This window comes from Pinus tabuliformis, chromosome 2_2, assembly GCF_031772625.1.
Source record: "Pinus tabuliformis cultivar Carrire ecotype Pingquan chromosome 2_2, CPIR1, whole genome shotgun sequence".
Classification (NCBI taxonomy): Eukaryota; Viridiplantae; Streptophyta; class Pinopsida; order Pinales; family Pinaceae; genus Pinus; species Pinus tabuliformis.
Genome location: NC_142300.1, coordinates 522,385,965 through 522,401,166, shown reverse-complemented (window position 1 = coordinate 522,401,166; position 15,202 = coordinate 522,385,965). Strand labels below are relative to the sequence as shown.

The 15,202-nt window shown below is 39.3% G+C and overlaps 1 long non-coding RNA gene across 2 annotated transcripts in view; it reads left to right on the top strand.

Annotated features, from left to right (window-relative positions):
- Positions 1-728: 728 nt before the first annotated feature.
- Positions 729-15,202, top strand: part of LOC149193645 (uncharacterized) — a 51,325-nt gene continuing 36,851 nt past the window's right edge. Inside the window, exon 1 of one of the 2 annotated variants that reach the window (XR_016254971.1) lies at positions 729-861. This is a non-coding gene — a long non-coding RNA (uncharacterized LOC149193645). The remainder of the gene's footprint in view (positions 862-15,202) is intronic. The other variant, XR_016254970.1, reaches the window with a different exon arrangement.

Sequence of the window (15,202 nt, the reverse complement as noted above, 5' to 3'; positions counted from 1 at the left end):
AGTTATAATAATTCATAACAACAACTATTAGAATTATAATAGATTGTTGAATAAATCAATAATTTTTTTTTTATTATTTTATACATTACTTTAATGTTTCAATACATTTATTTATTTTTTTAACATTTACAATAATACGAAGCAAAAAAAACTTATACATCAACTTAATTTATAGAGTGAAGATGAACTATAAAATAAATAAAACTAGGCTTTTTAATGAAAAATTATATGTTAGAATTTATAATAATTCACAACCTTATTAGAATTATGATTAGAAGAGTGGTAGCCATACGATATGGGGAGCTGGAAAGGCTATCCTTCTCAAAATACTAAGGATAACCGTTAGTTGGATTGTTTAACTTGGTTGCTATATTTTGGATTCCAAAATATTTTGGAAATCTACAATGAAAATATGGTATGGAAAATATGGTACGAAGTGATAGAAAAAATGAAAAGGAATAGCCGTAAATTACATGTAAAAGTCCTTAACATGCAGACTGTTTTAATGGCGACCCGACCATCAATCGAAGCTTGTTAAATTGTTCAATATCGAAATTCCTCTTCTTCATTAGTCTCTTCTGCCTGCTCTTGAAGCGAGCTTTGAAAATGCCTTCGAAATTATGAGGAAAAATGCATATCCTATTAAGAAATAAATGGAGTTCAAGTAGAAGCATATGGGTTCCATCACATCCCAGCATAGTTGCCAGAAGGTGAGCCACATACAAACCGTGGTCTGGAGGCCCATAAATCCGAACCTGCACCATATCTCTCTCGGAACTATTTTCATGGCATCCAGGTCTATTACGGCCTTTTGCTTCTCCATCTCTTCCAGCTCTTCACTGCGACGATCGTCTAAAAGAGGTACCACTGTCTCAATGTTCCTTGCCACCTGCAAAAAGCATAGTTAACAACTTTTACCAGAAAAAAAGAAATAAAACTACAACACAAAGAAAAGAAGCGAAATTCAATAACCACCAAAGATTTTTTATGTTCAGGTTATTAAGACTTATTTTGTTAGTAGAAATCTGGAATATTTTTAAAAGCATAGTAATTAAGTTAATTTGTTTAATTTAATTGTTAAGAGTATTTGATTTTTCTTAATAGGTTACAGGTTCAAAACAAGAGAGATAGAGTATTACTAAGTTAATTTGTTTAACTTAATTGTTAAGAGTATTTGATTTTTCTTAATAGGTTATAGGTTCAAAACAAGAGGGGTAGAGTATGTATGCCTTCATAGACTTAGCACTCAAATGGCTACATGAAGGTGGGTCCCTTGTCCCACAAACAAGGGGTCTTATACACCACCCTTGTCTCACAAACAAGGGGTCTCATACACCACCTTGAGCTTATCTGGATGGACATGGGCGCGTCTAATTGCGGCAAATCAGCAATTAACAAGGGGTCTCATACACCATCTTGAGCTTATCTCGATTGCTGATTCAACCTCGGCAATCAAAGGGACATGAGGGGTCTCATACACCATACTTAGCTTATCTCGATTGTTGATTCGCCTTGGGCAATCAAAGGGAGATGAGGGGTCTCGTACACCACACTGAGCTTGTCACGCCCTCAGGCCTACGGTAGTCTTCCAACTGTACTTGGCGAAGTGCGGTGTTATGAAACCAACTCAAGAAAATATAGAAAAGATAGATCAATGCCTTAGAATTTAGCCTCTTCGAGGGGGCAACCTCCTTTACATTACATAAATGAACAATTCTTGGATGATACAAATTAAAAGACCTCCTTTCTATATATAGGAGTCTAAGGGGTCATAACATAATTAGAGCCAACATAACAATAATAATGTAAGGGCACAATAATAACAATAGTGAGCTTTTATGGGGCACAATAGTAACAATATGGGCACTACATGGGTACATCAATATAATAAGTGGGTTGTACTAATAACAATAAGGGGTTACACTAGTAGTATAGGGGCCTAACATGTCCCTCTCCTTCAAAAAGAGTTGTCCTCAATGCTTGAGTAGTTATTGATGCTTCTGTATAAAATTCTTGTCCTCTGATGTGGAATTTTCAGCGGGTAAGTTCTTCCACTTGATGAGATACTCTGAAATTGATTGATTTCGTAGCTGTCGGGTTTTTGTTTCTGTGACTGCTCCAGGTTCCAATATGATTTTTCCTTCCTCTTCAATTTCTGGCAATATTGTTTGAATTGGGATCTTTTGCAACTTTTGAATAAGTGGTCATACTTCTTCATCCTTCTTCCATTCATCCCTTGCTTCGTTTATCCAATCTGGTTGGATAATAGAAATAGCACAAAACAATGCTTCCACATCCTCATCCTTGAAGAGTCTTCCCATTCAGTAAGGTCGCTATTTTTTAAGTGCATGTAGTATTGCCAACATTTCCTTCTCATAAATAGCTTGCTTGAGATGTAGCAATAAAAATACCTAATCACCTACATAAAAAAAAATTTCACTATGATGTTGATCTACCTGTTGTTTTGTTTGATTTTGCACTAAAGTGGTGTTATCCTTTAAAAGTTGGAGAACTTGTTGTTGATGCTCGATGTGATCTTGCACTGCTTGAACCTTTTTCTTTATGATGTGTCCTTCTATCTCTAGAGTTTGAGGAGTGGTAATTTCTTCCAATCCTTTGCAAGATATCGTCAAATTCATTTTTTGATGCTCGATGTGATCTTTCACTTCTTGAACATTTTTCTTCTCGATATGTCCTTCTATCTTGATAGTTTGAGGAGTGGTAATTTCGACCAATGAATTACAAGATATGGTTGGATTCATTTCTTCTTTCTTGATGTGATATTTCACTTCTTGCACCCTTTTCTTCTTGATATGTCCTTCTATCTTGAGAGTTTGAGGAGTGGTAATTCTTGCCAATGCTTTATAAGATATGGTTTGATTCATTTCTTCTTTCTTTGGGGTGGGGTTCTAGCGTATATCCTCTTCTTTTGATGTTTCTTGATCTTTTTCTTCCTCCTCTTTATATTCTATGTAAAATAATTTCTTCTCCACACACTTATGACCTTTAGTGCATTTGCTATCACAATTGTAACAAAGCCCTTTTTCTCTTTTTTCTTCCAATTGTTGTGGTGTAACCCTTGTAGGTTGTGGAAGGCTAGGAGAAACAACACTTCCATCTTTATAGTTGTGAGGGGTATGCTTCCTGGTTTCCATAATTTTGCTTTCCACTGTGTCACAAAGCCCTTTTACTCTTTTCAATTGTTGTGGTGTTGCTCTAAAGAAGGTGTTGCTCTTTGTATCCTCATAATGTGCTATCATTTCCTCCGTGAAAATTTACCACGTAACAAGTTGTTTACGAGAACAAAGCCCTTCATACCATAAAAATTGATCCGGTTCTGAATATGAAGATGCAATACATACCCTTTGTAATAGTGGTACACCATGTAGATCAAAATATTGCTCCATCTGAAGTATCCAATTTACCGGATCATTGCCATCAAACTTCCTCATCTTTCTTTTTCTTGATTTTAGGAGCTCGATCTTGAAACTACTGTAACTTTGCACTTTCAGATCTTTAAGTTATGAAATTGCGACCTGCATTATCCCTCTACGTCCTCTTTCCAATGCCACCAGTTTGATCCAAATTGGATTCTCCAAGAAATAGTTATGCACAATCTCCCAAGACCTGATTATAGACCTTTCCAGAAGAGTGAACTTGTATGAAGTGCCACGTGTCACTGTTTTGACCTTTGGCACAGAAAAATATATACAAGAAACTATAGTATGTCCTATTTCTGTACCTTCTTATGAAATTTCAATCCGAAGCTCAGAGAGAAAGTTATGATGATTTTCTCTAAGTCACCTGTTTGGAATGTAATTCAGGATTATGCAAAAAGACCAAATTCATCAGATCATATCTCCACAAATATAGTGTGAAAAGCTCTAAAATTTGGACCCAAGGTTCACTGAGATTTCTTCGCAAATGGGGTTTTTTTTTAGCTTCTGAAATGTGGCAAAAAAAAATTTATAGCGAAAATGCCACAATGACCTATTTGGAGCAGCGAAACCCTAGAATCCAAAGCTCTGATACCAATTGTTATGAAACCAACTCAAGAAAAGATGGAAAAGTTAGATCAACGCCTTAGAATTCAGCCTCTTCGAAGGGGAAACCTCCTTTACATTACATAAATAAACAATTCTTGGATGATACAAATGAAAAGACCTCCCTTCTATATATAGGAGTTTAAGGGGTCATAACATAATTAGAGCCGACATAACAATAATAATGTAAGGGCACAATAATAACAATAGTGGGCTTCTATGGGGCACAATAGTAACAATATGGGCACTACATGGGTACATCAATATAATAAGTGGGTTGTACTAATAACAATAATGGGTTACACTAGTAGTATAGGGGCCTAACATGCGGCACCACCAAACACTTTCTTTTCACCAATACTTATGTTCATGAACTACGCCTAACCATATGTTCTACTTAGTTCGTGTTTCTCAACCAAGTAATTATTATTTTTCCTTTATACCAATGAACACCCATACACATTCATTATCATCAACAATTATATAAGAAAACACAATTGCATAGTATAAAGGGAGGGGCAACTCCCTGAACAATGAGTCTGCCCGGATACAATATGTTATACAATCTTTCAAGGTTACAAAGCTTTACAAGTATACTTGGAAACACCAAGTTTCATACTTAGCCAAAATTACAACTTTCCACACCTCTGTGTGATAACCAAAGTTCCTTGCCCGAGTTGGGTGGGTGCGCCCTCTCACGCACTGCAAACCGCACTCCTCAACCAAACCTTATATCTTCGTGCACAACAGGCGACTCACCCAAGTCACTTGTTCACTCAACAACCGGTGCCTTCACCCACGAGTCACCCATGTTCACCAACCGAACGTTGGCCGCTCACACCTAAGCTACACCCGTGTCGTTTACTTCTGTCCGGCGGGCACCCTCACCCGAGGCTTACCCACATTCCTCTGAACGACGAGCACTCCTACCTGCACCCTCACCTGAGACCTATGTGTTTACCTCCGTGCGGCCTTGTCCAAGGTTGGGTGCATAGAGTTGCGCCTTTCCTTCTTCACTACGACTACACCTTAACTTCACACTTCCTCTTTGCTCGAGTTGCTTGTTCGAAAGTTTGATGTCCAAATGACTCCATCGCATTGTTTACCTATATGGATGGAAGGGCGAGTCGAGCTGCCCAAGCCGACTCATCCTCCATGTGTTTGAAAGCCCCTTCCTTCGCACTTCGCCATCCGAATACATGTCAACCTTTGTTCATGTTGTAGGTCAGCCCATGGGTTGAGCCAACACTCCCCACGCTATATAAACATGTCGCTCTCATTTTCTTATGCACATTTACATATGTCTCCATGCACACTAAGCCAAGAGCTCGCACTTTGTTGTTCCAACCTTCGCACATCACATCTATGGTCATGGTAAGAACCACAGGTCCTTACATCCTCCTCCACCTAAAGTCATTGTCATCCTCGACAATATGCCATCCCGGTAGCCATCCACCAAGATCATCATCTCCAACTGTCTCATCCTTGGTCCATGATATCAATCAGTCCATACATTGCAACATCCCTGCAACATATGCAAAAACAACTGTCTCCATCATGTGTTGTCCCATCCTGTGAACTATCATCCTTCCTGCCTGCCTAATGCCAACATCTCTTTGGTACACTGCTAGCCCCCATGACTTGAACTAGTCAGGTGATCAGTCCAACTATCATGCTCAAGTCATAAGAATGTCCATCCTTATGCCTTCACTAGTCTAACTCGGATTTTGCCACATCCTGGACTCACCAAGAATCTCCCCCATGCTCAACTCCATGGAAACTCCATCCCATCTGCATCATGTCATGATGCTTGATGCCAAGCCATCCCTGCACCATCTGTCATACCTGCTCAACCTGTTTTAAGGACTCACTGCCATGAGCAGCTAACAATGAGCCCCATCTTCTATGTCATCTAAGAAGATGTGGAGGGAGTAGAGCCTGAAGGCTCGCCCTCACTAATAAGCTCAATCCATGCGTCAGGATTCTCTATCTCCATCCTCTGTAGATAAGTGACACGATCCTCCTCTCAGACATTCAGCCTTGCATAAGCCTCCTCATCATCATTATCATCCTCAACCACTTCTAGCCTTCTTGGCAAATCCAAGATACTATCAGATAGTGTCCTGATGACCAATGACTGCTCGGTAAGCTTTGTCTCAACCGTAGAAAATCGCTTACTCATGTCTTCCATTCGCTTCTCATCCTCCATTTGCATCATTGCCAACTTACAATCAGGCTTTGTCACACCAATGATTGGAACACCAATGGGTACATCTTCCCTTCCATCATAAATGTACAACCTCTTCAAATGTGGAAAAATCATAGTATCAAATTGTTTCAATAATTCCATTCCTAGCACAACTTCATAGTCATCAATTCACACTATAGTGAAGTCGACTTTCCCAGTCCACTCACCTAGTGTTGTGTCCACCCTTTTCAGCTACAGCAAGAACATAATCAGGAGGGGAATTCATTGTCTTCATTTGTGCCTTCACCGGTACAAATTTCAGCCCAATCCTTCTCGCAGTATCTTCACTCATGAAGTTGTGATTAGCCCCACTATCCACCATAGTGAGTATATCAACACCCCCACTTTCATCCGAACATACTCCAAACTTTTCCTCTCAGGATCTCTCCGAGAGACCACCTCCGTAGTAGCACCACCACCAAGTATCCACATCATCCCCATAGAAGCTTTTTCATTCTTCGTATTAGATTGTGCAATAGCAGCCACTTTCGGTCTAGAAGGAAAATTCTTCACCGTATGTGGTTCAACACATATCCAACACTTCAAGGCTTTCTTCGTCTTCGACTTATCATTCGATTTCGAAGCATCATCCTTCTTCTTCTCTTTCGGCTTATCGGACTTCGTCTTCCTATCATTAGAAGTCTCATCATAATGCTCCACCAACCTATCAACAGCAGCAAAAGCTTCCTCAAGTGTCTTAATCTTCCTTCACTTCATTGCGTGCCCAAGGCTTCAATCCAATAATGAAGTTGAACACCTTGTCCCTCTCTGCCATGTCAGGAAGTTCCAGAACCACACTTGCAAACTCCCACTGATATGTCTGTAGGTTAACTATCTGCTTTATGAACTTAATTTTCATCCTTGCTTCCCACATTTCATCTTGAGGACTGAAATGGGTCTGCAAAGCCTTCTTCATCTCATCCCACGAAGTTATGTCACCAGCACTGCCATTGGCAATCTGATCCATTCTCCTTCACCACCACATCTTAGCATCCTTTGCCAAGAACTGAGCAGCTACCTTCACCTTTGTCTCATCATCAGATAGACCCAGGTGCTCCAAGTATTGCTCCATGTCCCATAGAAATTTGCCAAGAGTTTTTTCACTCCTTGTACCATCATAAGATTCTGGTTCCTTGACTTTCACATAAGGCACTCCTCCACCTAAGTTATGCCTCACGGCCTTCTTCAACACTATGATCTCATCCTTGGCTTCATTAAGAGACTTCTGCAAGTTCACGATCTCTACCAGACCCTGATATCTTGCCTCTTCAATCTCCTTGACCTTTACTTCAAGTTGTGTACACATAAGATTAGTGTACTCGTGTTGAGTCGGGAGTTCATCGAGCTCTTCCCTCATCTTCGAATTGGCCTCTTAATCCTTCTCGACCAAGTCCATCTTCTTAGTCCAGTAAGCCTCTAAGTCCTCCATCCGTTCCAACACCTTTTCAATGAAAGCTAGCGAAGCATCCTTCGCACCATGGCTAGATCCGACCTGAGATTCACCTGCCATTACTAACAGCTTCCTTCTTTGCGATCTAGTTTCAACCATCCAACAGCTTCACCAAGTTTCCTACAACCATGAACCAGCCCTTGTTCCACTTGTATGTGAAACCAGCTTCCTTCACCTGCAAGTACCTGCTTCACTGTTACCAACTTCCAAGCTTCCGAGTGTGCATACACTTGCTTCAATATCACCTTCAACTTCCTGCAAGACTCCTCCAAGTCTTCAAACTAGCTCTGATACCACATGTCACGCCCCCAGGCCTACGGTAGTCTTCCAACCGTACTTGGCGAGGTGCGGCACCACCGAACACTTTTTTTTCACCAATACTTATGTTCATGGACTACGCCTAACCATATGTTCTACTTAGCTTGTGTTTCTCAACCAACTACTTATTATGTTTCCTTTATACCAATGAACACCCATACACATTCATTATCATCAACAATTATACAAGTGCAATTGCACAGTATAAAGGGAGGGGCAACTCCTTGAACAATGAGTCTGTCCGAATACAATATATTATACAATCTTTCAAGGTTACAAATTTTTACAAGTATACTTGGAAACACCAAGTTTCATACTTAGCCAAAATTACAACTTTAAACACCTTCGTGTGATAATCAAAGTTCCTTACCCGAGTTGGGTGTGCGCGCCCTCTCATGAGCTACCAACCGCACTCCTCAACCGAACCTTGTATCTTCGTGCACGACGTGCGACTCACCTAAGTCACTCGTTCACTCAACAACCGGTGCCTTCACCCACGAGTCACCCATGTTCACCAACTGATCGTTGGGCGCTCACACCCGAGCTACACCCATGTCGTTTACTTCTGCCCGGCAGGCGCCCTCACTCGAGGCTTACCCGCACTCCTCCGAACGACAGGCGCTCCTACCCACGCCCTCACTCGAGACCTGTGCGTTTACCTCCATGTGGCCTTGTCCAAGGTTGGGTGCATAGAGTTGCGCCTTTCCTTCTTCGCTGCGGCTACACCTTAACTTCACACTTCCTCCTTGCTCGAGTTGCTTGTTCGAAAGTTCGATGTCCAAATGACTCCATCGCATTGTTTACTTATATGGATGGAAGGGCAAGTCGAGCTACCCAAGCCGACTCGTCCTCCATGTGTTTGAACGCCCCTACCTTTGCACTTCGCCATCCGAATACATGTCGGCCTTCGTTCATGTTGTAGGTTGGCTCATGGGTTGATCCAACGCTCCCCATGCTATATAAACATGTCTCTCTCATTTTCTTGTGCGCATTTACATATGTCTCCACGCACACCAAATCAAGAGCTCGCACTTTGTTGTTCCAACCTTTGCACATCGCACCGGTGGTCGTGGTAAGAACCATAGGTCCTCACAGAGCTTATCTGGATTGCTGATTCATCATGGGCAATCAAATGGATATGGGTGCTTTTAGGCAATCAGACAGACATGGATGTTCTCATGTCTGTCATGTCTATCTAATTTCCAAAGAAAATCGAAGATTCAGATAAAAATGGATGCCTCATACACCAATTTAATATCTATCTTAACCATAACTTTAAAGTTAGATAATAATTATTTATTTAATTTCGGAATATACCATCATAACAACAATGTGTAAATAGATGAATAAAAAATGCATGACTATATTGATGGCGGAATCAGAAATTGTTTGAGCTCGCCCAAAATATTTTGGCCATCGACAAATTTTAGGAGAAAATCTAGTAGCTGCTCCGGCCTGAGGTAGACGCGATCGCTGACTATTAGAATCTGCCCGGATTCATCGAGCGAATTGACAACTTTCTTGACATCCTCTTTGCCTGCGAAGTCCATACTAATATAGATATGTAATAATTCCTTGCGAGAAATGCAGGCATGGGGTATTTGGCGCAACTTTTTAATTAGAGAATCTACCTGCACGAACCATAGCAGCCTTCTCCCTTCCTCCACAGATATTTTCCCCTCTTGCAAGCTGAACACCTCCTGGTGAAGGCAGTCTCTCGTAGCATTATTCAAATTCTTTAACTCCCATCACCAGCAATCACCATGGATCACCGGGCGTTGGGCCTAAGAGTGTCGGGGCATAGCCACGTCTCGCCTCTGCAGAAACCAAGGATCAAACCTATGGATTTTAATTGTCTCCATACATTTAGCGGGTCCGGTGCCATGAAGGGCATCCTGAGCCTTGCGTAACAATTGTGGCCCTTCAAAGGCGTGACTGAGCAGTCCGTGAGCAGCCATTGATGCAACTCAAATACATGAATACACAACATAAGAAAGAGGATGGGAAACCCTACGACATCCTCGATTTTTATATTGGCTAGTGATTAGGACTAAGTGTTGGCTAGCTGCATTTCAGTGATTGAAAATAATTGAGTGATTTGTTGTGAGGCCAAAAATCATGGAAGATAAGTATAATATTATTTAAGATTAAATTTGTTTTCAGCGAGATTTTTTGGAAATTTTTTCAATGGGTTTTTCTAGTCTAATTTCTTTAAAATCTGGCAAAATTTTATTGAAATCACAAGTTTGATGGGTAATCTCTGAACAATCGAAAGGCCTAATTTTTTTCAGGATGCTGAATCCATATATATATTCAAAAAACCAGTTTAAATAACACATATCCAACTTTCATCTCAAATTTTTCCACGAAAATCTAACACCCCAAAGTCCAAAAAATCACACTAAAAACAACTCCTTAAAATTCCAAAGGTTTTACACCTTCATGTAAGAGCAGGAGGCTAACTTTGGATAAAAGAAGTCGTGGCATCACTATTCCCTGAGTGGTACCTTGTTTGAAGCTAAGATTGATCACGTGGACAGACCTCATGACGCAACGCTTTGAGAGTTTGCATGTACTTTTCAAGGAAGCAAAGAGAAGCATTAAAGATACACACAAAATCAATGCACTAGGGGAGGGACGTCATTAGGCGAACACCTCCACGTCAACCACCTATAATAGTGTGCTGGCATACCCATTTTTGTACGACACATGTCCTGTGTATGCAATGACATGTTGCCTACCTATTAAAACTGGTTTGGTAGGTATTTGACGAGGTCTAGGGTTTCATTCAATGATTACGCTGCGGGTAGTTCATTCCAACGTTCATTTTTGTTTCAGACCATTTCTTGTCAGTTCACAAAGCCAGTTGTTGAGCGTCGTTGCTCCACGTCGCTGCTCCAATGGTAGTCACCGCCATTATTGTTGTGTGTAGTGCGGGTAGTGACTTTGTAGTGCCGGGTGGTGGTTTATTGTTCAGCAAAGGTGGTCGTTCTTCAGCTCACAATGTTGTATTCATCTGTTTCGTGTTGTTTTTCTACCTGGTTTTTCTTCTCTGTCTAGTGGTATGGGCTCGTTATTCATCTGCCTTTATCCCTGTGGCTAATTACACTTGGCTCGATGTTGGAGATGGTCATTTCGTACTCCAAATAGATTTTTCAGGTCTGTGGTTGAATAACTTAACTGTAGTTTCATTGTTTAACTAATTTTTGGTCCCTATCTAACCATTTTGATGTTGTTTTGTAGGTTGTTGCGGTCTGAGCTACTGTTTGAGCATTTGAGGTTCTTGTGGCTTTCTAGCATGGAGAAAAAAGGTAGGACACTGGCCTATCAGCCAAATTTACTCTGTTTTTAACACATTTAGCCTACATTGGAAAATTGTGCCTTTGTTTACCTGTGTGTATGTGTTTACCTGTGTGGGTTTTGGCTAATTATTGGGTTTTGGGTTGTGGGTTTTGGATAATTATTGGGTTTTGCGGTCTCATTCGATTTTGGGTTGTGGGTTTTGGATAATTATTGGGTTTTGTGGTCTCATTCAATTTTGGGTTGTGGGTTTTGGATAATTATTGGGTTTTTGTGATCTCATGTGGTTTTGCGGTTGTGGAGTAGGAAGTATGTTATTTTCTGATAGAAAATCATGGTATTTCTTTGCTCCTAGCTCGTAGCTACCTCTTGGCAATGTGAAATGGCCTTAAAACCCTTCCCAGACTTCCATCGAGCTCGAGGGTGGGACCAAGTTCTGGGTTTCCCTGACCACCCTGCTATAGGTAAAAGAAAAAAATTTCTTTCCTCCTTTGGTTTGATGGTTCTTTATTTCTTCGATTATCACTCTCAGTGATTGCATTAACCCCTCAGTGATTACATTAACCCCCCTTCCGCTTGCATCCTGTGGAGGTACAAAGAGGACTCGTTCTTGTGAAGAAATTTCCTCTATCTTGGATCTATCAATTTTGCTGATGGTAGCTCACACTCTCAATTTCACTTTCAACTTCAACCATGAGTAGATGCAAAAATATGAATTACTTTCGTTATGAATATTTTGGTATTTTTCTCTTGGGTTGTCTAGATGTTTGTAGTTGTTAAGAATTGAAATATTGTTTGTTTTTGTCTAGGATAATTGAAATAAGACTAGTATGCATATGAACTTCATCTTATTCATATTAATGAAGTTTCCAGCTTCCAGCTATCCAATACCTGTGTGAATTGGAGATTTTATTTTTAGCCATCTATGTTTTACAGGGTTTATAATTTCCAACTTATATGTCTTGCTAATTTGACATAAATTAATGGTGATTATGCTTAAGTGATTTATCATTGTAATTGAAGAAGATAAGGGTTGTTTTGTTGTTATATTTAGAGTTGTAATTGTTTGTGTTCATTTCTGGCCTAGAAGGCTGGAACTTATCAAAACATTTTGGTATTTTTCTCTTGGGTTGTCTAGATGTTTGTAGTTGGTAAGAATTGAAATATTGTCAGTATGCATATGAAATTCATCTTATGCATATTAATGAAGTTTTCAGCTATCCAATACCTGTGTAAATTGGAGATTTGATTTTCAGCCATCTATGTTTTTCATGGTTTATAATTTCTGACTTATATGTCTTGCTAATTTGACATAAATTAATGGTGATTATGCTTAAGTGATTTAGCATTGTAATTGAAGAAGATAAGCATTGTTTTGCTATTGTATTTAGAGTTGTGATTGTTTGTGTTCATATCTGGCCTAGAAGGCTGAAACTTATCATAACATTTTGTTATTTTTCTCTTGGGTTGTCTGAATGTTTGTTGTTGTTAAAAATTTAAATATTGTTAGTATGCATATGAACTTCATCTTATGCATATTAATGAAGTTTTCAATTGTCCAATACCTGTGTGAATTGGAGATTTGATTTTTAGCCATCTATGTTTTTCAAGGTTTATAATTTTCGACTTATATGTCTTGCTAATTTGACATAAATTAATGGTGATTATGCTTAAGTGATTTAGCATTTTAATTGAAGAAGCTAAGGGCTATTTTGCTGTTGTATTTCGAGCTGTGATTGTTTGTGTTCATATGTAGCCTAGAAGGTTGAAACTTATCAGAACATTTTGGTATTTTTCTCTTGGGTTGTTTGGATGTTTGTAGTTGTTAAGAATTGAAATATTGTGTGGGTTCTATATGATAGAGATGCAATTTCTATTTTACATTAATTTATGTTTGTATAGAAATTTCTATATGCCTCAAAGCACTTCAAAAATTTCTACTTTGACCTCTTGCTATCTTTGTTACACTTAAGTTATCCAATCTTAGTCCTCTAGGCTTTCCAACCAGAGAGTCTTCACTGCCCTTGAGTCCTCACGTTGGAAATGAACAATATCAGGTTTGTTGAGGCCTTTAAGTTCAAACTCCTATCTGATAACTAGTGTTGATTTACCACACACTTGAATGTGGGTTTGATCTTTGTGTCCCATTGCATGTGAAAAAGTAACCACCAAGTTGCCTCGTTACCAGCTATGCGTTAAACCTTTTATTTATTTTTCATCACTCCCCCTTGAAATCTATGCCAATGCCAACAGGAGACCTCTCTTATACTCCAATTCCATCTTTTGATTTAATTCTCAATAGGAAAACCTTTCTTAATGCCTTTTCCATTAAAAATTTGTTCTACCTGTAGTGTGATTGTCATACAAAGGTTCAGGGAAGGGCCTCTTAATAGTAGAACTAAGGCATGGACTAGGGTTTCTCTCTAGAGTCTGAGATTGTATTCCCTTTTTCCCATAGGGTAATATAGAAACCTAAAGGGCCATGGCAACAAGCTACAACACTCAGAATGAGAGAATTTTGGCTTCTATATCCATAGGAGTGGAACTGCTCCGATACCAGTGATATGGAACCAAATCCAAGTTTGAGTGTTGCTCTAAATTACTACTTCTTTTCCTCTGTAATGTTGTTTCAAACTGGATTCAATTGATCTTTACTTTCTATTATATTCTCTTGAATTTCCTTTAGTGAGAACAAAGGGATTCTTTTGTTTACTGCCTTTGTGAGTAGACAGAGGGTTGGTTTCTATTGAACTTCTCAAGCACATGCTCCTGGGCAGATCTTTCCTTCCATTGGTAGCTACTTTTGTTTCCTGTTCACTTCTTTTCCTGAGTTATTATGGTGCCTTTCATCATAATTCTAGACCATAATTCCAATTCAAATTCAATTTAGTTTATAGTTTAGCTTCTACTATGAAACCAATCAACATATTGGATCCTTACAACATTCACGTATCTAAGTTTGAGTGTTGTTCTAAATTATTACTTCTTTTCCTTTGCAATGTTGTTTCAAACCGGATTCAATTGATCTTTATTTTCTATTATTTTCCCTTGAATTTCCTTTAGTGAGAAAAAAGGGATTCTTTTATTTACTACCTATGTGAGCAAACAAAGGGTTGGTTCCTATTACACTTCTCAAGCACATGCTCTTGGGCAGATGTTTCCTTCCATTAGTAGCTACTTTTGTTCCATGTTCACTTCTTTTCTTGAGTTATTATGTTTCCTTTCATCATAATTCCAGATCATAATTCCAATACCAATTCAATTTAGTTTATAGTTTAGCTTCTACTATGAAACCAATCAACATATTTCATCCTTACAAAATTCACATTGCGAATATTATGTTGACTTTCATCATAATTACAATTCAAATTCAACTACCTAGCAAAGCGAATGAACAAGAACAAGTCCCAAACAGAAATGAACAGGTCCCAAATAGAAATGAATGTTGGAATGAACAATGCACAGAGTAATCACTGAATGAAACCCTAAACCCCACCATAACCTGCCAAACTGGTTTTAAGAAGTAGCCAACACGGCATTTCATGCGTGGGCAGGTGTTACAAAATTCACATTGCAATATCGGTTACAAAAATTAATTCCTGCCATCCCTATGCTTGATGGCCTCCATTTCTTGCATTGCCCAGAATTGTTGAGTCTCCTCCCTGACCCAAGTATGGTGGACTACCCAAGATTGGTTGATTAGGATGTGCCTGAATGTTACCATATCCTTGACTCCAATTTTCTCCTTGTAGCCATGGAGGGACTGAGTAACCCAAGTGTCCACTTGTGTTACTAACTACAACACTAGGTGCAGGTGTCATATAAACACAGTTTGGATTTATA